Source organism: Humulus lupulus, chromosome 7 (assembly GCF_963169125.1).
Source record: "Humulus lupulus chromosome 7, drHumLupu1.1, whole genome shotgun sequence".
NCBI lineage: Eukaryota > Viridiplantae > Streptophyta > Magnoliopsida > Rosales > Cannabaceae > Humulus > Humulus lupulus.
Genome location: NC_084799.1, coordinates 174,790,957 through 174,815,641, shown reverse-complemented (window position 1 = coordinate 174,815,641; position 24,685 = coordinate 174,790,957). Strand labels below are relative to the sequence as shown.

Genomic DNA, 24,685 nt, shown 5'->3' with positions numbered 1-24,685 from the left:
GCCTTCCTGTAAATATCACTAGGATATTTAGGTACCTCCCACACTTCACATAGATCAATAATATTTTTCCTTCAACTCTCATAGGCCTGGGTTGTTGTACTGGTGTCTCCAAGGATGGATCATTAAATTTATATACCGTAGCACGAGAAATAGGCCCCATTGCCTTCCTATAAATATCACTAGGATATTTAGGTACCTCCCACACTTCACATAGATCAGTAATCATTGATCCGTGCCCCAAACCGACAGTGGTAGTCAGTCAGCATAAATCCCTGATACTTGTGCAGATAACTCAGCTAATATCGATAGAGAGTCCCGTCATAATAACATATACCAAAAGACACCGATCAATTCCCACTTCAGATAAGTGAGTGTTAGGCATAAGCTGCACACTTACAAAGAGAGTCCAGGCCATGGTCACACAATTCATTTGATATCTTCGCAAATGCTTCAGTTCCCTATTTTGCATGACAAAAGTAGCACCAGGAATGCCTAATGTTTCTGCCACCTCAACCCAATCAATTTCAATATTATAAGCCAATTGATAATATTCATCGTCTTCTTGAGACATCATTGGTAATTGATATAATGCATCAATATTATCAATAACACATTCTGCCGAAACCCCTCACACAAACACCTTTCTATTAACTGCCCTAGGAAAATTGGCACAGAACTCATAATCCATTGAACAATTAGCCTTGGGCATTTTATCATCCACAAAAATTTTCCAACGACGGCATTGAATTTCAGCCTGAATGATATTATATGTTCCCTGAGGGTAAGGATCTTTTTGATATTCTATTCCTCTCTCTTGAATTACCAAACACTGAGATAACCTTTGATAGTGATCAAAGGCATCCTTATTAAAACACCGCGTTGGATCAAATTCTTGAAATGCTTGAGGTGTTGGCGGGATTGGCTGAGGTTGGGGTGGTTGGGTGTGGGATGTGGAAGGGCGATTGGTGCTTTTAGAAGAGGCATCCCTAGTAGCTTGTTTTCTTGGACCCATACTTACACAATGTATGAAATATAACAACAACAAAATTGAGCAGCACTTCCTCTAATTTACTATAATTTCCTCAACTGATTAACCCAAAAAATATCAACTCAAAGACACTAAATAGACTAACAAGGCAGTTCAAAAATACAATTTAATCGTTTAGCACAAAATTACTTCAATCAAAACTTCAAGAACATCAAAAAGGAAAACTTACATGCCCTTGATTCTTGGAGACTACCCACTCTTCAATTTTCCTTTCAATCTTCACTTATCACAAATAGAAAAAATTAGGGTTAGAGTAAAATAAAGAAAGAAAGAAAGAAATATGGAACTAAGAATTAGAGGATATGGCTTAAGGGTATTTTAAGTAGAAAGATAATGGAAGAAATTTTGAGAGCTTTTGCAAAACAAAAATTGTTTTAGAAAGAAAGAAATGTGAAATGAGAGATATGGGCTGAAAAAAAAAACAATTTTAAAACACCATTCCTCTTTCTGACACTGGTGCGCTGCAGCCCAGCTTAATCAAGTATCGGTCCGCCTCAAATTTTCCCAAAATTCTATTTCGTAGGCGCCGCGACTCAGCTTAATCAAGTCACAGCTCGTCCCTTTTAAATAAAACCATATGTTCTCTGACTCGTTCTAGGGTCGCAATTTATAACCTCAAGTTGCGGCCTGCCTCCTCCTTAAATGTCCATGCTCTCTGACTTAGCATGAAGCCACGACTTAGAATCTCAAGTCGTGACTTAACCTTTTTTACAAACTTGAAAACAACCTTTTCACAAATCGCACTATTTTTTTTTACAGACTTTATGCTAAAAATAAAAAAATAAAATTAAACTAAGCAAATCTTTACAAATCCAAATTGACATTAAATAAAATTGTTCACTAATTAAACATTAAAAAAAATGAAAATAAAGTATAAGAATGCCTCCTATAGCGCTGTCATTAACGTCATTTAGCCGGACACTTTTCTTCTTTAATATTCAACTTGGATCAAGTCCTCCCCTCACGTCCTTGAGATCCATAGTGTCATGAGTTGGCTCTTGTTTCTTGTGATTAGAAATTGGTGGAACTTTCCCCCGCTCATATAACATTCGAATCCTTTCACTAAAGAACCTTTTTAACCAATGACACCCATTTCGCATTCCAGTTTTAACTATGGATCTTTTCTTAGAGACTTCCAACTTGTTCTCATCTTGGTTTACCACTTCAACTCTACAACACATTGGAATTGTTGTTGCTGCAAAAACTTAAGTATTACTTCCTCTTTTTGCACTCGCAGCCTTAACTCACCCTTTTGTATATCGATTAAAGCCCTACCAGTAGCCAAGAATGGCCTTCCAAGTATTATTGGAATATTTTCATCTTCCTCCATATCTATAATAATAAAGTCTGCAGGAAAAATGAATTTACCCACTTTCACCAATACGTCCTCAATCACTCCACGAGGATGATTAGATGATATATCTCCCATCTGCAAAGACACAGTAGTTGGCTGGGCTTCTCCCAAATTCAACCTTCGAAAGATTGATAAAGGCATTAGATTCACACTGGCCCCTAAATCACATAAAGCCTTTGTTTCTACTGAACCCCCTATAGAACATGGGATATTGAAACTACCAGGATCTTTAAGCTTTGGAGGTAGTTTCTTATGAAGTTTCGCACTGCACTCCTTAGTAAGTGCCAGTGTCTCATAATCCTCTAGCTTCCTTTTCTTCGACAAAATTTCTTTCATAAACTTCACATAACTTGGCATTTGTTCAAGTGCCTCAGCAAACAGGATATTAATGTGTAGTTTTCAAAAGATATCCAAAAATTTAGAGAATTGTTTGCCAAGATTAGCCTTTCGAAACCTTTGAGGATATGGAATCCTTGGTGTTGGCTCGGTGTATTTTGGCTTCTCTGTCTTTGGAAGGTCTTCATTAACCTCCTCTTGTATTGGACTAGTAACATGTTGATCCTCTGTCTTCTTCCCCTTGTCATCCATTGTAGGTCCATCATACTTAGTCCCACTCCTCAAGGATATTGCATTACACTGCTCTTTAGGATTTACCTCTGTGGTACTAGGCCAATTCCCTTGCTATCTACTAGAAAACGTTTTAGCCAATTGACCTACTTGTGTCTCCAAATTCTTGATAGATGCCTTAGTTTCAGTCATGAACTAGTTCAGTACGTCGAGCTATACTTCAGGTTGTGTTGTTGGTGTATTCATTGGAAGATGTGGTGGTGGATGAGATAGGCTTGGGTTTGTATCATAATAAGGTCTAGAATGTAGTCCGTAAGTCAGTTGGTTAGGGGGTTGTTGAGGTGGATATTGTGGATACTGCGGTTGTAACCCTTGATTATTTTTCCAAGACAGATTAGGGTGATTTTTCCACGCAGGAGTATATGAATTGGAGTAGGTGTTGGGTGCAAGTCTTGAAAAGTTACCAATAACCTGTGCCTATTCCAAAGGCATATTATTTACGTCTGTTGAGAAACTAGCTATGCTCGGGCATTGTTCATAAGAATGTGGTCCCCCACAAATCTCATAACTCACGACATTCTGTACTTGCATTTCTTGTGCAGCGAGATTATTCTGCTGTAATTGCTTAGTTAGAGATGCCACTTGAGTGGTCAATAAAGCAATTGGATCAACTTCTAAGACTCCTGCTACTTTCTTATTCTCACGCTCAGTAGGCCAATTATAGTTATTCATACCCATCTCTTCCAATAATTCATATGCTTCATTAGCGCTTTTTCTCATAAACGCTCCTCGCGACGCTGCATCTATAACTGTCCTTGCGTTTCCTTCTAGACCATTGTAAAATGTATGAACCAATAGCCACTTCTCTATTCCATGATGTGGGCATTTCCTTTGCAACTCTTTAAAACGTTCCCATTCATCATATAAAGACTCCCCATCTAGCTGATGGAAGTTATTAATCTCTCCTCTTATTTTGGCTAACTTCGCAGGAGGAAAATATTTACCAAGGAATTTCTGAGCCAAGTCTTTCCAAGTAACTATAGAGTTGGCTTGTAATGAATTCAGCCAACTCTTAGCTCTGTCTCTTAGTGAAAATGGGAATAATCTTAATCTTACAGCATCATTACTCACCCCGTTCATTTTAAATGTCGTACACAACACTAAAAAGTTTGTGATATGGAGATTTGGATCCTCATTTGGTAACCCCCCAAATTGTACACAATTTTGTACCATATGAATAATTGAGGGCTTTATCTTAAAATTATTTGCCTCAACAGTAGGAGGAAAAATGCTTGAATGTATCCTCGTAATAGTAGGGAGTACATAGCTTCTCAATGGCAGATCTGCTTCGGATGCATTGCCCATATTTGCATTCTTATTCACACCATTATTTGCGTTCTTAGCCATGGTGAAATCCAACCTTTTCTTTATCTTGCGATTTTCTCTGCACGTTCTCTCAATTTCAAGATCTATCGGTATGAGTGCCTTTTGTCTACTTCCCCGCATGTACTAATAATTCCTGAAACAAACAACAGCCTCAATCCGGATAAGTGTAAAATATAGAAAACAAATTAGAACAAACAACAATTAATTTTAATATTGGAAATTAAGTCCCCAGCAATGGCGCAAAAAACATGATAGCTAAAATATGTTACACAAGTGTACGCAATTGATTCAAGTAATATAGATGATAAAATAGAGTATCGTTCCCACAAAGACTATTTCCCAATTACCAATAATTATTCTTTAATTTCTATTTGGCAAAAAAAGTTTAGATGAATGAATTTAATTTTAAAATTGTAAATAACTATGAACAAAAATAACTAATTAAAAGATGAAAATCACTATTAAAAGACCTAGGGTGTTAATTTCATCAACTTTTAATTCTACTAATTTCATTAATCAATTCTAAATTTCTTTCTTTCTATTCTAATATAGGTTAACATAAATCGATTCCTATTCTTTTTCAAGATATAAGATCTCATCCTATATGCAGGTTTTCTATATTTTTGTGATAAACTTAAACATATAGCAGGCATTAAGCATGGAAACCTAATTACTACACAAACCATACAGGTACTTTTGTCCAATATGTAACCTATGTCTATATAACGATAGCATATTCAATTCTCATCTTTTAAATTTTGAATCAAAATCATAAATCAAGCAAATATTGATCAGGTATTTACTAGCATTAAGCAAACATTATATATATTAGAATTGAGAAGAAAAATCAATAGAATATTATAATTAAATTAAATAGAAATTCAAGTGACTACATTAAACCATAGATAAAAATGTTTAGTTCATATTAGACATGACTAAATCAACAAACTAATAATTCCGAAACATAAGATTCGAAAACTTGAAGAAGAAAGAAAAATATAAAAATGCAGAAAAACTAGTCTAAGAATCAAAATTAGTCTCTAAAAACGTAATTAAAATCTGACCTAATGACCTAATTAAACCCTAAGTCTGAATTTATAGTAAAAAAAATCACAAAGGCTTTGTTTTTCATAGGCGGGCCGCGGCTTGGCTTAGTCTAGGTCGCGGCCCGTGTCAATTTTTAAGCTCCTCTGAATCTGCATAAGTCTTCAGGCACCGCGACTCAGGCATATCAAGTCGCGGCCCATGTCCATTATATCCCCTTGCTTAGCCTCTGTCTTCCCCTTGTGCCACGACTTATAAGGTCAAGTTGCGGCACTAATTCCCTTAAGCAGCCATGTGTTTCTGACTTGCCTAGAGTCGTAACTTATAAGCTCAAGTTGCGACTCTAATTCCATTATTTCTCAATTTAAGTATTTCAACCTCGTTTCTTCATCACAAACTGACTTTTACTCGTCCTTAGCATCATTTTGAGTCGAACAACCACCAAGAGCTTCATTTTTCCACCAGTTTCTCTTCTTTTTACATTTTTCTCATGATTCTACACACTAACCTACAACAAAGAAAAATAAAAGCGTAACCTTGCACAAAACACACATAAAGACTCAAGATTACCACAAAAACAAATTCTAAAACGACACTAAAATGAAGTTATCAGTAAATCAAAGTGTGCATCGAAATAGTGATATTAAAATTATTTACAAAATACTAGCCCTGGATCATATCCCACACATTAAATCTAGATTCATAAAAGATTGAGTCATACATCTCGTAGCCTATCAAGAATCATTGCTATCTTTTTGTAATTAATAAACGAACATCCAATCCACACTATATGACTTTTAGAGATTCACACCATGATCTTTCATGTCAATCATCAACATACTAGGACGTGTGTGGGTACGTAGAATGTATATGCTTAGATTTCTATCTCTCTAGATGTACTTAACACATGAAATCTAGAAAGCTTTGTAGAAGAGAGATGGATATAAGAGTCTATCGTATTTTTTTAGGCTTTTCTCTAAAAGTCAAAAAATATAAATGGCTTTCTTATTTTTTTTACGATATATTATTAGACTTTTATAAACATAAAATATTTTGACTCAGTCAAAACTTATTAGGTTTAGATTTTAATTTCTTGACTATCAACTAATTAACACAACTTAAAGAAAATGTAAAAAGAAGACACAGATTCTACGTGATTCAGGTTATTAATTAACCTTAGTCCATGAGTCTATTGTATGAGGAAGCTTGAAGGTTTCAAGCTTTTAGGGATTTCAGGCAGCTCTTGGCAGTGCTCTGAAATACAAAAGTTCGGATCCTTTACAATGGGTTCCCCAGCCCTATTTATATAGGCCAAGGAAAATTAATTCTCTTAATGGAGAGTTATTACAAACATTCTCAATTCATTGGGGTATAAAAGCTAATTAATACATGTTTTCGTAATTAAAGAGGTGGTAGGCCCGTGCGTATCACACGAGGCCAATTTACGAGGTTACAACCCACAACTTTTTGGGCTAACACGTCCCTGATAGTATCAGGGGGTAGCTACATGATTTCCCATGTCAGGCGGAGCATTGGCACATGTTGTTTTTCGCTTGTATGGACTCGACACCACGACTTAAGGGAGCAGTAACATGTGAGATGGCTGCTTGTGGTCTAGGGTCGCTGTGCTTAACACTTGGCACTATGCTCCAGGTTCGGAGAATGCTTATCGCAAATCTGGAGGACTTGGATGGAGAAGACAGAAGATATCATAACGGTGGTCCTCGGGGCATAGCTTGCCTGAGCACAACCTTCTCCGGGGGCGATGCACAAAGATGGGAAATTACTCACCTTTCGAGGAGCTCTGGATGAGCTCACCAGGGATTCCTTAGCATCTGCAGAGCTTAATTACTCTATAATGACTGTCATCTGTTAATTTCGAAAATACGAACAACATTTTCTTCACAAGTCTTCACTTGTCATCGGACAGTGGAGACTTATACTGGGAGAGTAATTTCAGACGCTTGGACTTTTCAAGGCATCAAACCTACCAAAAGGTGATGCCACATGTAGACTCCCCATTGTCGGGACCATCAATCAGTGTTATTTAATGATGGGTCTTGTCCACGCCCTAAACTTCTATTCCCAACCTGAACTGTCCTTTTACGCTTTACCCGAGGTGTCATTTTCCCACATTCTGATCATGATCCATGCCTCAATAATTGTGACCGTTGGATCACCTTCAAGTGCCTACTCACTAGGTAATCAACGGTCGAGGATTGATAGCTTCTCATCCAAGTTCGGGGGTATAAATTCAAAATTTGGCTCTTCGTATCAACTTATGTCCATTTGAAATTTTCACCATAGTTCAAAACTCCCTTGCCAAAAAACGATTCCCTTACCAAGAACTGATCCTTCAAATCTAGAAATTCTCTGTTTACGATCTTGGAAGGCTAGAGATAAGCTAGGTATTTCTGGGTAAACAACACCAAATACCTTCGTATTCGAACCATATACAACACATACCAGGGTTACATATCGAGTAAGTCATCTTACTTAACTTCTGTTTATGTTAACGTCTTGATTTGTGCTTTTCTTCTTAAGGTTTTGAGGGTTTAGATGTCATTTTGACCTGTTCTAGTCTCTTTATAGATCTTTGCCAGTGTTTAAATCATCCACAAATGACCGTTTAGGACCTTAAGCATTTGTTGGCTCTTTAGGGTATTCGACCGAAATCTTGAAATTTTCCAGATTCCAACGAAGTTCTTGAATTTTGGTGGTGTTCTTTGGGAACCGATTTAGGGTTCTGAGAACACTCCTTGCCCTTAGTATTTTTTTCCTTCTCCACTCCCCGAGCAATTTTCTTAGGGATTCTTGTACTTTTTGCCTGCTTTCTTTCGGTAAAAATGCTACTGCTTGGATTTTGTCTCAAATGTCTGAGGAGCTCCATCACTTGGTTTTTGCCGCAAAAGTGGCCTTCATGGTGTTAACCACCTCCTGTAAGGCGGCGATACTCCACACCTGGGCCTCAATATTTTTTTGTTCGGAGGTGATTTGACCTTTGATGGCCACCACTTCTGGTGGCTCCTCCCTATAAAATGACTGAGAGTAGTCACACTTGTAGTAGTCGCCACCATCCTAGCCGTCCTACTCGACGTTTACATCATAGTCTTCCTAGGCCACCTCTGGGTTAGCTGGTGGAGGTGGCCAGTTGAGTTCTCCTCCCTCAGTGACGATGGGAGGAGAAACATCATCTGTTGCATTCCTTCTGGTAGTCACCATTGCTGAGTCTTAGAAGATTTCTTCAAACTCTCAATGAAAGCACCAAAATGTTTACTTCCTTTTTCGCTATCAACTAATTAACAGAACTTAAAGAAAATGCAATGAGAAGACACTAGTTTTACGTGGTTTAGGCTATTAATTAACCCTAGTCCACATGTCTATTGTTTTAGGAAGTGAGGAAGCTTGAAGGTTTCAAGCTTCTATGGAGTTCAGACAGCTCTTAGCAGTGCTCTGAAATCAAAAGTTCGGATATTTTATAATGGGTTCCTTAGCCCTATTTATAAAGGTTGAGGACAATTAATTCCCTCAATGGGGAGTTATTACAAACATTCCCGATTATTTGGGGTATAAATGCTAATTAATACATGTTTTCATAATTGAAGAGGTGGTGGGCCAATGTGTATCACACGGGGCCCATTTACGAGGTTACATCCGACAACTTTTTGGGGGTAACACGTCCCTGGCAGTGTCAGGGGGTAGGTGCATGATTTCCCATGTCAGGCGATGCATTGGGACATGTTGTTAGTCACATGTACGGACTCGACACCACGACTTGAGGGAATAATAACATGTCGACGGCTGTTTGTGGTCCAGGGTCGTTGTACTTGACACTTGGCACTATGCTCTGGGTCCAGAGAATGCTTCTCGCAGACCTAGATGACTTGGATGTAGAAGACAGAGGATATCATAACTGTGGTCCTTGGGGCGTAGCTCGCCTGAGGACAACCTTCTCTGGGAGCGGTGCATGAAGATGGGAAATGGCTTACCCTCCGAGGAACTCTGGACGAGCTCACCAGGGATTCCTTAGATTCCGCGAAGCTTAATTACTCTGTAATGACTACCACGTGTCAATTGGTGAAAACACAGACAACAAAAATTATTTAATCAAATTAAAATATCTCATTTTAAAAAAGTATTTAATAAATAAATAATTCAATCCTTAACCGTTAAAATTTGATCTGAACACATTAGGTTTGAGACATGTGTCACACCCAGGCTACTCCAATTTTATCTTATTTATTTATTTGTTTATTAAAAAAAGACAAAATATTTATACATTAAAATAATATATTTAATAAATGTATAAATATCAATTAATTCAAAATTAACTTTATATTATAAAGTATAAATGATTTATTATCATATAATAAATGAATATTATACTTTGTCAATATTAATTAACCCAAAGTTAATTAATATTAACATAACTAATATATAGTTTTCAAATAAAACATATTGGTTAATTAAATTAATTAATTACACATAATTATAACATAGCCCTAGGAAATTAATTATTTCCTTTTAAGTCCTTTTCTCCTTTAATTTCATCTATAACACTCACACCCTAGACATTGAAGTATAGATGCGACTTGGGGACCATGGACCTATATGTTGACCCACGATTTGGCCAACTGACACGGAGTCAGAATATGCTTGATATGAATGAAAGTAATGAGAAGAACGTAATGACAAAAGTAAATAAGACACAGTATTTTATAGTGGTTCGTCCCCAGGATCTGGTAATGACCTACGTCCACTTAGGTTGATATTGATATAAAAATAAGATGAGTGATCAAAGAACTTGGGTTCAATGAGTTTCACTAATCTCTGAAGAACAATACAATATTACTAGGAGAATTACTATAGTCTCAAATGATTCAAAAGCCAAAAGTCCCCTCCCTTGAGCTATCTCTTGCTATTTATAGGCTCAAGGGGGATTACAAAAGATTGTTACAGATATTCTTTCCTGAATAATCGGATACTCAGGAGATTATGCGAGATAAATTTGGGATTCACAAAGATCTTCCCATTAATGTTGCCTTGTCTGCGGAACTATCGACCAGACTGGTCGCAGGTTAGACAGGTTCGCACTGCTTCTAATGTGTCTTCTGGTCGATACTCTAGCAGAACATTTCCAGGTGTCAGCCACGTGTCCAGGAATCACTTGCCACGTCACCAATGCTAATTTTTTGGATAACATTTGCCCCCCAAGTTTATTTACCACGAGCAGTAAATAAACTTTTGAACGAACGACTCTTCGGTAACCCCGCCTGACGTGTCAGAACCCTTCGTGTGTTCTTGAAAAAAGTAACCCATTTCTGTCTAATCATGTCCTTTCAGTTCCCCAGAAAAGATTTTGACGGCCATCCCGCTTCCCTATACTTTGAAAAAAGGGAAACTGATGATTACATCTTTTTAATGCCACAGACAAACTTATATAAGACATTCAAAGTCTTTATTTTCTTTTTACGCACGCCATCGTCTTCACCAGAAAACCTAAAATCCAGAGCTTTTATCGTTCCCGAAGACCGTTCCCTCTATACTTTCAGGACCCCGTCCGAGAGCTCCTTGATCTCCGAAGACCCTTCTTCCATCTCCACGATTACTTTTTTTGGTAAGTTTTCGAATTCCCACGCTTCTAACTTTTCGTGGTGCATGCTTCTGAATGTGTACTGTTTGAGTTTATTTGTTTCTAGTTTGAGACGCTTGTAGACAGAATATTTTGTAGGCACAATAGAGTTACGAGTTAGTTTAAAATCCAGGATCATGCTTTTTAGGACGTAAAATCGAAGTAAAAATTCGATCTTTAAGCTAGTTGAAAAAAATCTTTTCCCATCCTAAGGGGAGTTGAAAAAGCTTTTTCAGAAAACTTTTTACTTTCACCCTTTGATCCGTTTTTCAAACTGTTCGTGTAGAAAAATTTAGCTTTTTGTTAGAATGCTGTTGTATAAAAGCTTAACTTTTATACTCGACCAGCGTTATTCTAAAAAGCTTTTAAAAGTTTTCTATCCTCATCTCCCCATTCTTCTGTATGCAGACTTTAATGCCAGATTTGTGGGGAGGTGAAAGGCCTATTGATGACGACCTTCTTGCCCAGCTGCTTGAGGGAGAAGAACAACCAGCTGACCGTGTCCACGAGATCCCTTTTTCGCAATCCTCTTCCAGACCCCATCCTTCTCCTCCAATGGCTCGTTCCAAATCTTTAGGCAAGAAAAGGCTCGAGTCTGAAAACAACCCAAATTCTCCTGCCCGGCCTGATTCGCAGGCAAGGGAAAATCTTGTTCCTGACCCTAATATCCAAATTATGGCCCGCCCTCGCCATCAGAACCTGCCTGATGTCGAGTGGTATACTTCCCCGGCCAGTTTAGTGACCCTTCGGATGGTTGCTAACTGCTTCAGGAAATTCCCTCTCTCAGGGGTTTCCATTATACGTCCTGCCGCAGACCAGAGGGCTAACCTCCCCGGAGGTGCAAACAGCGCCTGGTCCCAGTATCACATCGAGGCGGGAGCTTATCTCCCTCTTCATCCCTTTTTTGAGGGGGTGGCCAATTATTTCGGTGTCGCCCCCTTCCAAATAACTCCAAACGGATATAGAATGATGGCCGCACTCTATATCCTGTATAAACTTAAGAAATGGCCAGAACCTTCGCCCCATGAGGTCAACTATCTTTTTGACCTTAAGTCTAACCCGCAACAACACGGAACGGGCTTCTTCCATTTTTGTCACCAGGAAACCAATCGAACATTCCTGAGTGACACTACGCACATCTCGAATGTGGGGCAGTATAGTAAGGAGTACTTCCTTACTCCGAACATAACCAGTAATAACTTGGCCTTCGCTCGAGGAGGTAAGTGCTTGTCTTCGACTGGTCGATACTTTTCGTCGATGTGTTCCCTTTCATTTTTCTTAAAATGTAATCTGTTTTTCAGACCCCTGGTTATGTCCGACCCCAACACCGGACATGGTGTTGAGGTCCAATACCTTGCCCAGGATGTCCGACGCAGCAAAAAGCGTCAAGATCCTGGTAACTGAAGAAAACTTGAGGCGGTCTGGCCTCCTGGCTCCTCGCCATGAAACTAGAGGGTTCGTGGTGGACGAAACCACTGCCGAGGGGGTTCCCGAGCAGCAACCCCCTGTGTCTCCTCCTCCTCGGAGGCCAACGAGGATTACTATTAGGGAGCCCACGGGCAATCCTTCCGCAGAAAGGCCTTCTGCTCCCCAAGGCAAGGGGAAACAAAAGGCCAAAGAGCCAGTTGTGGACTTGGAAGAGTCTTCTGATGAGAACGGTAACACTATTTTACTTTTAAATGGTTTGCCAATTCCCTGTCATTTGTTTGACGGGGAGGGTAACTTTACATATGCTCCAAACCTAGGGCCAGACTTCTTCATGCCAAATAATGAGTATATGACTAATAGAGTCAATAGTGTAGCGACCAGTAGTTGTAGCTCAGGTATTCACTTTGTTACCTCTTTTCTGTTGTATAATAACTTTTCATCTGCATCTTATCTTATCATTTTCCTGTGTTTACTTGCATGCAGACATGGCCACTCCCAACATCTTTGACATGTATTAGGCTGAGGAGGAAGAGGAAGTTCCACAACTCCAACGGAGGTCCAAGAGGAGAACTGGTGAATCCAGCCGAGGTCCTCCAGCCAAGAAGGGTTGAACAGAAGACCTTCCCAAGGACGCGCTAACTGGGCAAACTTCTGCTCATCCACCAGCTCCTACTGAGAAACAGACCCCTCTTGCCCCGCCAAATCCTCCGACTACGCCCGCCAGAGAACTCGTGAAGAAGCTCTCGGGGCCAAACTCATGAGCCGTGCCCTTCGATCAGCCAAGGATCGCCTTGAACGCATCAGTAAAAGTGACCGTGTCAAGGATGCAATGGTCGAGGCTGAAAACATGGGGGCCGACCAGGTTCTGAACAGGACCCTGAATGAAATCTCCAGTGTGAGTACTTCTTCACTTCTTAAGCCTTAGTCTTTTATTCTTCACGGCAGGCTCTAACTTTTTCCTTTATTCACAGGCCTTGCTGTCTGCTATCACTGCTCGTACCCGTGTCCAGGCTTCCATCGAGCAGGCTAAGGCGAAGGCCACTGAGAGGCATCAGGTGAAGGCAGCTGAGGAGCTTTCGGCTGCAGAGGCTAGGCATGCCAAGGAGTTGGAGGCAATGGCTCGAGAGAGGGACGCTGCGGTGACTAAGCTGTCAGAGGCTGAAGCTGCAAAGGAAGCTGCAATAAAGTCGCGGCAGCAGTATCGAGATTCCATCATAACCCATCTTCGCGAAATCAAAAGGATGGAAGAGATGCTCAAGCCCAAGGATGAGGCCATTGCCACTCTTGAAGGCAAAGTGAAGCAGCTGGAGCTTGACAACTCCAAAAATCTGGAGAGGTACAAGAGGACGACGCTCCGATGTTTCTATAACTTCTGGAAACACAATCAGGGTGCCGACTTCAGCTATCTTTCGGAGGAAGTCAGGACTGCCGAGTTGGCCCGCTGCACTACCCAACTGGCCGAAGAGAAGGCAAGAGCGAGGACCCCCGCCTCTCCAAGCATCGTTGCTGTAGAAGAAGAAGAAGTTGTTGAGGACGCGACCAACCAGGATGCTGCTCAGGACCCTCCAGCCCCAAATGCCTCTTAAACTTTTCCCTTATTTTTTTCTTTCTTTTTGGCTACACGACCCACGGCTCGTGATGTAAAGACAATATATTTTTGTTTTAAACTTTGCTGCACTGGCAGTAAATATTTTTCTTTTACTTGAACAGTTACATCCAAGTAGCGATGCTTGCGGTGTAAAGGCTTAAATCTTGATGCTATAATATCTTTATTTATTATAACATTTGTCCGTATGACCGAACTTAGCATAGTACTTTGGCATGATTTAACAAAACATAAATTTTGAAAAATACTCTAAGTACTGTAGCATGCTTTCACTCATTTTGCTCATGTGTTTACATACCTTGCGAGTATGCTTTGCTATCGATGTGCCTTATATGCCCCCCAAGTGATCGAGGAGTTATAGGTCCTTGGTCACTTGCCCTGACCATGGCCTGTTCGAACATTCATGTTCGTGTGAAAAATGATACTTGTAATACAGCAAAACAACACACGTAATGAACAAATACTTGTAAATGTAAATTCACAATGGTTGGCAAGAATGACTGGCTGCGCACAGTCCCCTATAATCTCGTATTAAAAATAGACTAAACATGTCTTTACGAGTGATTCTATAATAGAACCTTACATATACGAGCAGTTAGCCATACAACGTGGCTAACCCTCTTTGCAAAACTTGTAAAAATTGAAATTTAATACAAGCCAGTCCTTTAAAAAGGACTGTTTACTGATAATACTTGCGCAGGTGTTCTCCATTCCAATAGCGTGGAACGAGATCTCCATTTAAGCGTGCAAGTTTGTAGGTGCCTGGATGAAGGACTTCTTCGATTTGGTAAGGTCCTTCCCAATTGGGTCCGAGCACTCCAGCAGTAGTGTCGCGGGTATTTAAGAAAACTCGTCGTAACACCAAGTCACCGATGTTGAATTTTCTTTCTTTAACTTTGGAGTTAAAGTACCGGGCGACTTTTTGCTGGTATGCAGCAACTCGGAGTTGAGATTTCTCTCGTATCTCATCGATTGAGTCTAGGGACTCCATCATTAGCTGGCTGTTCTGATCCTGGTCGTAAGTCAAACGTCGATGTGAGGGGGGGATCTAACTCAACAGGCAACATAGCCTCATACCCATAGGCTAATGAAAATGGAGTATGTCCTGTCGCTGTTCGGTGAGACGTTCTATATGACCAGAGGACTTTAGGCAACTGCTCTGGCCATGCTCCTTTAGCTTCCTCAAGTCTTTTCTTCAGGGTGTCTTTAAGAGTTTTGTTTACGGCTTCGACTTACCCATTCGCCTGGGGGTGTGCGACTGAAGAAAAGCTTTTAATAACTCCATGTCTTTCGCAGAAATCGGTGAATAAATCGCTGTCAAACTGGGTCCCATTGTCTGAAACTATCTTTCTGGGCAAACCATACCAACAGACAATGTTTTTAATGACAAAGTCGAGAACTTTCTTGGTCGTGATGGTTGCGAGTGGTTCAGCTTCGGCCCATTTGGTGAAGTAATCAACTGCCACAACTGCGTATTTTACTCCGCCTTTCCCTGTAGGTAGGGATCCAATCAAATCTATCCCCCACACTGCAAAAGGCCACGGACTCTGCATTTGTTTCAATTCGTTTGGAGCTGCTCGTGGAATCTTGGAGTACCTTTGACATTTATCACATCTTCGTACAAACCCCATCGAATCCTCGTTCATCGTTGGCCAAAAGTAGCCCTGCCTTAGAATCTTTTTTGCCAAACTCTGCCCCCCAGCGTGATCCCCGTAGAAGCCTTCATGCACCTCTTTCATGAGTTCCTTAGCTTTTTCTGGTGTAACGCACCTGAGTAGTGGCATCGAATATCCTCTTCGGTACATAACGCCATCGACCAGTATGTATCTAGCAGCTCGTCTTTGTAGAGTTCTGGCCTTGTTCCTATCTGTTGGCAGCGTACCATTCATCAGATACTCCAAGAAAGGCGCCATCCATGTATCCTCCATCCGAATCTCCATACTGGATTCCGTGGTTTGTATGCTCGGCTTACTCAGTCTTTCTACTGGCATGATGTTTAAGGTGTCAGCATCCTTTGCGCTTGCGAGTTTGGCTAAGGCATCCGCGTTTGAATTCTGATCTCGCGGGATTTGCTGGAGGGTGTACTTCGTGAACTGGGCTAACAAGTCTTTTGTTTTATTTAAGTAGGCCACCATTTTTAAGCCTCGCGCTTGGTATTCTCCCAGAACCTGATTCACCACCAGCTGTGAATCACTGTAGATATCAAGCGTCTTTATGCTCATATCCTTTGCCATTCTCAATCCAGCGAGGAGTGCTTCGTATTCCGCTTCATTATTTGATGCAGTGAAGTCGAACCTAATAGCGCAGTGAAATCGATGCCCTTCCGGCGTTATCAATATCACTCCCGCTCCAGCGTGGGATTCGTTGGACGAGCCATCCGTGAACAACTTCCACGAAGGAGCTTTCTCTTGAGGCACGGGCGCTTCAGGCAGTTCGCACTGCTCACTGTCCGGGAGTTTGGTGAATTCTGCAATAAGGTCGGCCAAGACTTGTCCCTTGACTGCTGCTCGCGGTGAATAGGTTATATCGAACTGCCCTAGTTCGACTGCCCATTTTAACAATCGCCCAGCCGCCTCAGGTTTTTGGAGGACTTGCCGAAGGGGCCGGTCAGTTAGAACTGTGATAGGATGGGCTTGGAAGTAAGGATGTAACTTCCTAGAGGCTAGAATTAGGCAATATGCTAACCTTTCGATTGGTGGATATCGTAATTCTGCACTGATCAGCCTCTTGCTGACATAGTAGACTGCTTTCTGTACTCCTTCTTCCTCCCGTAAAAGTACCGCGCTAGCAGCAACTTCGGTAGTCGCCAGATAAATAAACAAAGTCTCTCCTTTGATCGGCTTCGACAAGATGGGAGGTTGTGCCATATGAGCTTTCAACGACTGGAATGCTTGCTCGCAGTCTTATGTCCATTCAAACTTCTTATTCCCCCTAAGTAGATTGAAGAATGGGACGCACTTGTCTGTTGATTTCGAAATGAATCTACTTAGGGCTGCGATCCTCCCGGTTAAACTTTGTACATCTTTGATCCTTTCTGGAGACTTCATGTCGATCAGGGCTTTTATCTTGTCAGGGTTGGCCTCGATTCCTCTTGAATTTACGATAAACCCCAAAAACTTCCCTGATCCGACTCCAAAGGAACACTTGAGGGGATTCAACTTCATTTGGTACTTGTTTAACACATCAAAGCACTCTTGTAAATCCCTCACATGCCCTTCTGCCTTCTTAGACTTTACCAGCATGTCATCCACATATACCTCCATGTTTACACCGATTTTCTCCTTGAACATGTGGTTGACTAGTCGTTGGTAAGTCGCACCTGCATTTTTCAGTCCAAAGGGCATTACTTTGTAACAATACAAGCCCGTGTCGGTCTGAAAGCTGGTGTGATCCTCATCAGGGGGATGCATGCTAATCTGGTTGTAGCCTGAATATGCATCCATGAACGAGAGGATCTCATGTCCTGCAGTTGCATCGACTAGCTGGTCGATCCTTGGGAGTGGGAAGCAGTCTTTTGGGCAGGCTTTATTGAGGTCTGTAAAATCAACGCAGGTTCGCCATTTGCCGTTAGGCTTGGGAACCAGCACTGGATTAGAGACCCACGATGGATAAAATGCCACCTTGATGAACCCATTCTCCTTTAGTCTTTCGACTTCTTCTTTTAAGGCCCTTGATCTATCTTTATTGAGCAACCTTCTTTTCTGTTGCACAGGTGGAAAGGTTTTGTCTATATTCAGGACATGGCTGATTACTGCAGGATCTATCCCAACCATGTCTTTATGCGACCAGGCGAAAACCTCCTGGTTTTTTCGCAAGAATTCCACTAGTGCGTGCTTCGTGGTAGGCTCTAAGTTTCTCCCAACCTTTACGACTTTGGTTGGGTCTTCTTTGTCGAGTTGGATCTCCTCCAGGTCCTCGACGGGTCCAACATTTTCTTCAAAATCCCCAAAGCGAGGATCCAAATCTCCATCCTCACTTTGGGCAACACCCTATTTGGTGACTTCATCACCGGATTGGGCTTGCGTATCAACTGCCATCTGCAATCTATCTGGGGTAGTGCTCCTCTGCGTTCCACTTTTTGCCTTTGTGATCGAGGCGTTGTAGCACTCTCTGGCTTCCCTTTGGTTTCCCAAAACGCGTCCTACCCCCGCGTCTGTCAGGAACTTCATGGCTAGGTGCCACATAGAGATGACGGCCCGTAGATCAACCAGTATGGGCCTTCCAATAACGGCGTTGTACGCCGAAGGACAATCGACCACTACAAAAGTGGCGAGTAATGTCCTTGTTGCAGGCACTGTACCCGTCGTTACTGGGAGTTTGATCAATCCGGCTGGGGCGAGTCCTTCTCCAAAGAAGCCGTATATCGTTTGATTGCAGGGCTCCAAGTCCTTCACGGACAATTTCATGCGTTCCAGTGTTGATTTATACAGGATATTCACTGAACTTCCTGTATCGACCAGTACCCTCTTCACCATCATATTGGCCATATGGATGTCCACGACCAGCGGATCGAAATGTGGGAACCTGACGTGTTGGGCGTCGTCATCAGAGAAGGTTATCTCTCCTCCCTCTGACCGAGCCTTTTTTGGTGCACGGTCCTCCACAGTCATCATCTCGATGTCCTGGTCATGGCGCAGCGTCCAAGCATACCGTTCTCTGGCCTTTCCGCTATTTCCCACGAGGTGCGGGCCTCCACAGATGGTTAAGAGTGTTCCAGCCACGGGGGCAGGCTGTAATGGTGGAGAGCGTTGGCGTGTGGGCGCCTGCTCGTTGCCACCCAGAGCTTCTCGTTGGGAATTTCTCGAGGCCCGTACGTATCTTCTCAAGTGTCCTTGTCTAATAAGGAACTCGATTTCGTCTTTTAACTGGTTGCATTCATTAGTGTCATGTCCGTAGTCATTATGGTAACGACAGAACTTGGTGGTGTCTCTTTTCGAAATGTCCTTTCGAATGGGCCCAGGTTTCTTGTAAGGCACACTGGAACTTGTGGCCTGGTAAACCTCTCCCCGAGACTCAACGAGAGAAGTGTAGTTAGTGAACCGAGGCTCATAACGATTACCCTTGGCTCGTTTGTTGTCGGAGGTGGAAGGCTCGTTATATGGCCGTTTTCCACCGTTCTTGCCATTACCGTTGCTGTTCCCGTTGCCTTTGTCGTTGCCACTAGGTTTGGACCCATTGGCGACCTTGGCGGGTTCGGAAGCCTTCTTATCCTTGCCTGAGGGCTTTCCATCGTCGGCAATGGCTTCTTCAAGCTTGATATAGCGATCAGCTCAATCCAAAAATTCTTGGGTAGTTCTCACCCCTTCCTTTCGAAGACTCTTCCAGAGGGGAGAACGACGTTTTACTCCTGCAGTTATGGCCATCATCTTCCCTTCGTCCTCGACCGTCTTCGCTCCAGCTGCTGCTCGCATAAAACGTTGGATGTAGTCTTTCACTGACTCCCCATCCTGCTGGCGAATTTTGACTAGCTGGTTTGCTTCGGTCGGGTGTACACGACCAGCATAGAACTATCCGTAGAACTCCCGTATGAACATTTCCCAGGAAACAATGCTTGCGGGAGGGAATTTGAAGAACCACTCCTGCGCAGCTTCAGAAAGTGTTGCAGGGAAGATCCTGCACCGAGCGTCTTCGGACACTTTCTGAATGTCCATTTGAATTTCAAACTTATTGACATGCGAGAATGGTCTCCATATCCGTCAAAGTTTGGAAGCGTAGGCATCTTGAATTTGCTGGAAGTTTCAGCGTTAGCTATCCTTTGTACGAAAGGAGTGCCTTTCCTCCTATCGTGATCGATGTAAGAAGTCCTTCCCCCGACCAGCTGTTGCACTGCCTGGTTGAGGGTGTCTATCTGGGCCTGTACAGCGGCAGGAATCGCTGTGGCCTCCGTTGCCGGGGGGACGTTCTCGCCATGCCTCTCACGGCGATCATTGAGTACATCTCTCAGGTCCTCTTCTCTTCTCCGCTGCTCGCTTCCCCCGAGTCGGTTGAAGACATTATTTTGTCTGGGCTGCCCCCCAACATCCTGTCTATTTGGTTGGTCATCTTGAGGTACTTGGCTCCTGCCTTTACCTCTTTCTTCATTCCTCCCACCGAAATTTCCTTTGCCTGAGTCGGCCTCATTATATCCGTGGCCATATCTGAACCTCGACTGGCTATGATGAGATCGACTGTTCCCTCGATGTCCGTTCCTGGCTGAATCGTCCCGAGCGTTAGAGGGTGGCCTGCGCTGGTCGTGGTGTCCCCGTGCATCATCGTGCCGTGGGGGGCCCCGGACCGCAGAGCCAAACTCTGAGTCCCTTCTGTTGCCAGGAGGGTACTGTCCTCTGTTCGGTAGGTTTGGCCCATCATCCCTATGGCGTTTAGGGCTACGAGGCTGATGCTCGACCCTACTCTGCCTCTGTTGCGGGGGATTACCCCGAGCAGCTTGGGATGGTGGCTGTGCCTCAGGATCCAGTGGGACATCATCATGGGGCATCTGAGGCTGCTCGGGCCTTTGCGGACTCGAAGGCTGGATCAGTGGGATTGGATTAGGACCCCTCTGGGGTGGGCCATTCACAGGTTGGTCAGGCTGCAAGGCAAGTTGTTGCGAAATTTATAGCTATGCAAGTGCACACAGTCGCAATTCGTAATAAAAATGGTAAAAACCAAATATCGTCCTCAAGGACTGATTTATCAATTACCAATCAATTAATCCTTTAATTCTATTTGATGAAACAATTATCAGGAATTTTAAACTAAGAAAAATACTAACGAAGCGCAAAGAAGAATTAAACAAATTAACAAAGAGAATACAATTAGGACAATTATGATCCTCTATTTTTCCACCCTGTTATTTCCTAATGCAAGCATCTATATCCCCTTCTCCCTATTCAAGAATAAGTGCAACAATAATTCATAATCTGGTCAAGACTTATGAAATTCAATCTAAATGACAACTTCCTATATTTCTATGGTAAGTTGAATCATGTAGAGGGCATTAGCCACGCAACTCAGAAAATAAGCAAATAACCTAGATACTTTCGTTCTAAATTAAATTTGCATCCAAACAATCAAAGCATATCAAATTTCACTTTTCAGATTTCAATTTGATTCATAAAATAGCAATTAGAGGTGATCAATCAATAATCGCACAATTAACATAGATTGCAAGGAATTGAAAGAGATGAAGAAGAATATCAACTTTGCATTAAACCATAACAAGGGTTTCCAAAAGATTCACATAAAAGCCCTAAAAGAAAATTTAGCCTATGATATTCATTCTAGCACTAAAATAATTGTTTAATTACAAACATGAAAATTGACAGAAAAAGATGATGAAAACTCAGGGACGAATCCTCCAATATGGTGTTCTTACTCCAGCCATCGTCGTCTCCTATTAGCCTCTCTCAGTCGCCTATATGACTCCCAAAAAACCCTACTGAAAATTCCCTCTCGAAAAGACTGAATTGCCCATCAAAAATAACCAATTATGCCAGAAATCGCGACCCCAGCGCTATAGCGCTAACATTGTAGCGCTGTAGCGCTAAACTCAGAAACAAAACGGGAAAAAAACTAGGCACCAGCGCTGTAGCGCTCTTTTGGTAGCGCTAAAGTCAGGAACTATCTTCCTGAAAACTGCTTCCCAGCGCTGTAGCGCTGATGTTGAAGCACTGTAGCGCTTAAGTCAGTGCTGAAGCTCTTCAAGAATTCTTCCTAGCGCTACGGCGCTCCCAAGGTAGCGCTGTAGCGCTACTTACAGAAACACCCAAAAGTCACAAATCCGTCTCGATTTCATTCCATTTTCGCTCCTTTTCAATATTTGCAACACTTAACGTCAATTACCCTGAAACAAGAACAAACGAGCATAAATCCGAAATAAAACAATCCTAACTAAAGAAAAATAACCTAAAAACTAGAACCATAAACGAGCCTAAAACTCGTTTATCACAAGTGCAGCCTGATTTCTAGCCAATAGAAAGGCTTCCTCGAGGGCTGCCATGGATTTGCTCTGGCAGCGGTCCACCTCCGCCTGCCTTTCGCTCAATTCTACGCGCTGCCATTCAATCTCCTGCTGTTGCCGCGCCATAACTTCAGCGGCAATCTCCTGACTGGCTCTCAGACTAGCCAGTTCTTCCTGCAATGTGCCCAGGGTACTCTTCAGCGTTGCATCATCCATTTCCTCCTCCTCAAAGTCCAGTTGTGGCTCATCCTCTGCCATGCTTGCAGGAGGAGGAGGAGGTGGCGGGTTTGACGGTGCAGCGGCGGCTGCCTGTCCAGTTTTCTTTCCAGCTTTCGCCATTAGTTTTATCAACAACGATAAATCAAGCTCTCAACGAAAGCACCAGAATGTTGACCCACGATTTGGCCAACTGACACGGAGTCAGAATATGATTGATATGAATGAAAGTAATGAGAAGAACGCAATGACAAAAGTAAATAAGACACAGTATTTTATAGTGGTTCGGCCCCAGGATCTGATAATGACCTACGTCCACTTAGGTTGATATTGATATAAAAATCAGATGAGTGATCAAAGAACTTGGGTTCAATGAGTTTCACTAATCTCTGAAGAACAATACAATATTACTAGGAGAATTACTATAGTCTCAAATGATTCAAAAGCCAAAAGTCCCCTCCCTTGAGCTATCTCTTGCTATTTATAGGCTCAAGGGGGATTACAAAAGATTGTTACAAATATTCTTTCCTGAATAATCGGATACTCAGGAGATTATGCGAGATAAATTCGGGATTCACAAAGATCTTCCCATTAATGTTGCCTTGTCTGCGGAACTATCGACCAGAATGGTCGCAGGTTAGACAGGTTCGCACTGCTTCTAATGTGTCTTCTGGTCGATACTTTAGCAGAACGTTTCTAGGTGTCAGCCACGTGTCCAGGAATCACTTTCCACGTCACCAATGCTAATTTTTTGGATAACACTATAATATTTAGCTCCAATAAACTAGATTATTAATTAAACTCTTTAATTAAATAATCTTATTTATTAATCTCATTATTACTCCACTATAAATAGGGAATTGCGCTCGTAGTAATTATAGAATTATAGTTACAGAATTGTCTCTAGTTGCCCATTGATATAATCACTTCATGTAGGTCTGTCCTCCAATTATTGGTTCATTAAGTATAGCTTGTCAAGATTATCGTTTTACTCTTCTAATTACCTCTTGTTCCTTAAGTACCATTAATTCACTAATGAACAATTAATTTATAATCATATTATAATGTGCTCAATAACTATTCAGTTCCAGAATTAACCTTTAAGGGAACTAATATTCGATCTGTTAGGAATGCTTGGATTCCAATCTTGTAAGATCATGTTCCCAACCATTCATACTATTGAATCTCCAAAAGAAAAGTCATTAGCCTCATTGTTCTAAGAGACCTTAATGATTGAATCAAAAGATCCAACAGACATGAACATGAGTTCATGACTACTCAGGATTCAGACTGATATACATATGGATGTATTTTTTATATGAATTAAATCTTTATGACAAACGATATGTTTATACAGAAATTGATTCACATCGGTCCAGTCATATATAATCTGATTATATAAAGTACATTTACTAAGATGTCTATCCACATCTGCAATTCGAATCTAGTTCACATGCATTAACAAAGAGTGCTTAGTAAATCATACTAGCAACCATTGATTAACATACTTTAATATGTTGCTGACAATTTTATTCATAATCTATTATCTTAATCATCTCGTACTCATACAAGATTACACTCTCATTAACTAATACGAAATTTTATGATATTTATAATAATTATTCAATAATAATTTAAACAATTAATTATATAGAAAAATATATTTTTATTTAATTCCAAACAAAAATGTCTTATTACATACTTTTAGGGCACCAACCCTAATAATTGTTTAAGATCATGTTCCCATTTATTCATATTGTTGAATCTCCTAAGCAAAAGTCATTAGCCTCATTATTCTAAGCAACCTTAACGAGTGAATCAAAAGACCCAAAAGACATGGACAAAAGTTCATGACTACTCAGGATTCAGATTGATTCATTAGTGCTCAAAAATGTCATTTTATAAATCTTAAAGTTTAGAATGAATTAAGTTTTAATTAATATTTTCTGGATTTTATGTGATATATTTTATAATTAAAAATATTACTTTTATTTTAATTTATGTTTATTTTGCAAAAAATAAGTCCTTTTGACATAAAGAAAAAAAAAGAACAAAAACTGAAAATAAAAATAAATATTGGCATATCTGAATTTTAGAAGCCCAATCAAAAGTTGGTATTTTTGAAGTCCAAGCCCACCAGCTGCTTAGGCCCATTGGTTCCTTGTCCGCCACTTGTCGTGTGCACACCAGCCCCCTGATCGGGACCCTGTGACCCGCCCGCACCCGGACCCGATTCGCCTCCCTGATCTGCGTGGCCTCTTCCTTCTCTGTCAGTTTCGGCCCAAAGCACCTGCAACTCAATTTGCCCATGCCCAACTTCTTCTCAACTTTCAGCATATTTTTCTCCTCTTCACCAGCTAGCGCCAAGTGGCGCATTCCCATTGGTTCCACCAGTCAACACTTCCATCACCTCCATTTTCTCAAGAACACTCCAAATGCAAATTAATAAGTACAAAAATAGCAAT

At 41.4% G+C, this 24,685-nt stretch overlaps 1 non-coding gene across 1 annotated transcript; it reads left to right on the top strand.

The window, feature by feature from the left end:
- Positions 1–3,837: 3,837 nt before the first annotated feature.
- On the top strand, positions 3,838–3,944 carry LOC133793058 (small nucleolar RNA R71). Its single transcript, XR_009874520.1, has one exon. It is a non-coding gene; the product is annotated as a small nucleolar RNA R71 (small nucleolar RNA).
- Positions 3,945–24,685: the final 20,741 nt, after the last annotated feature.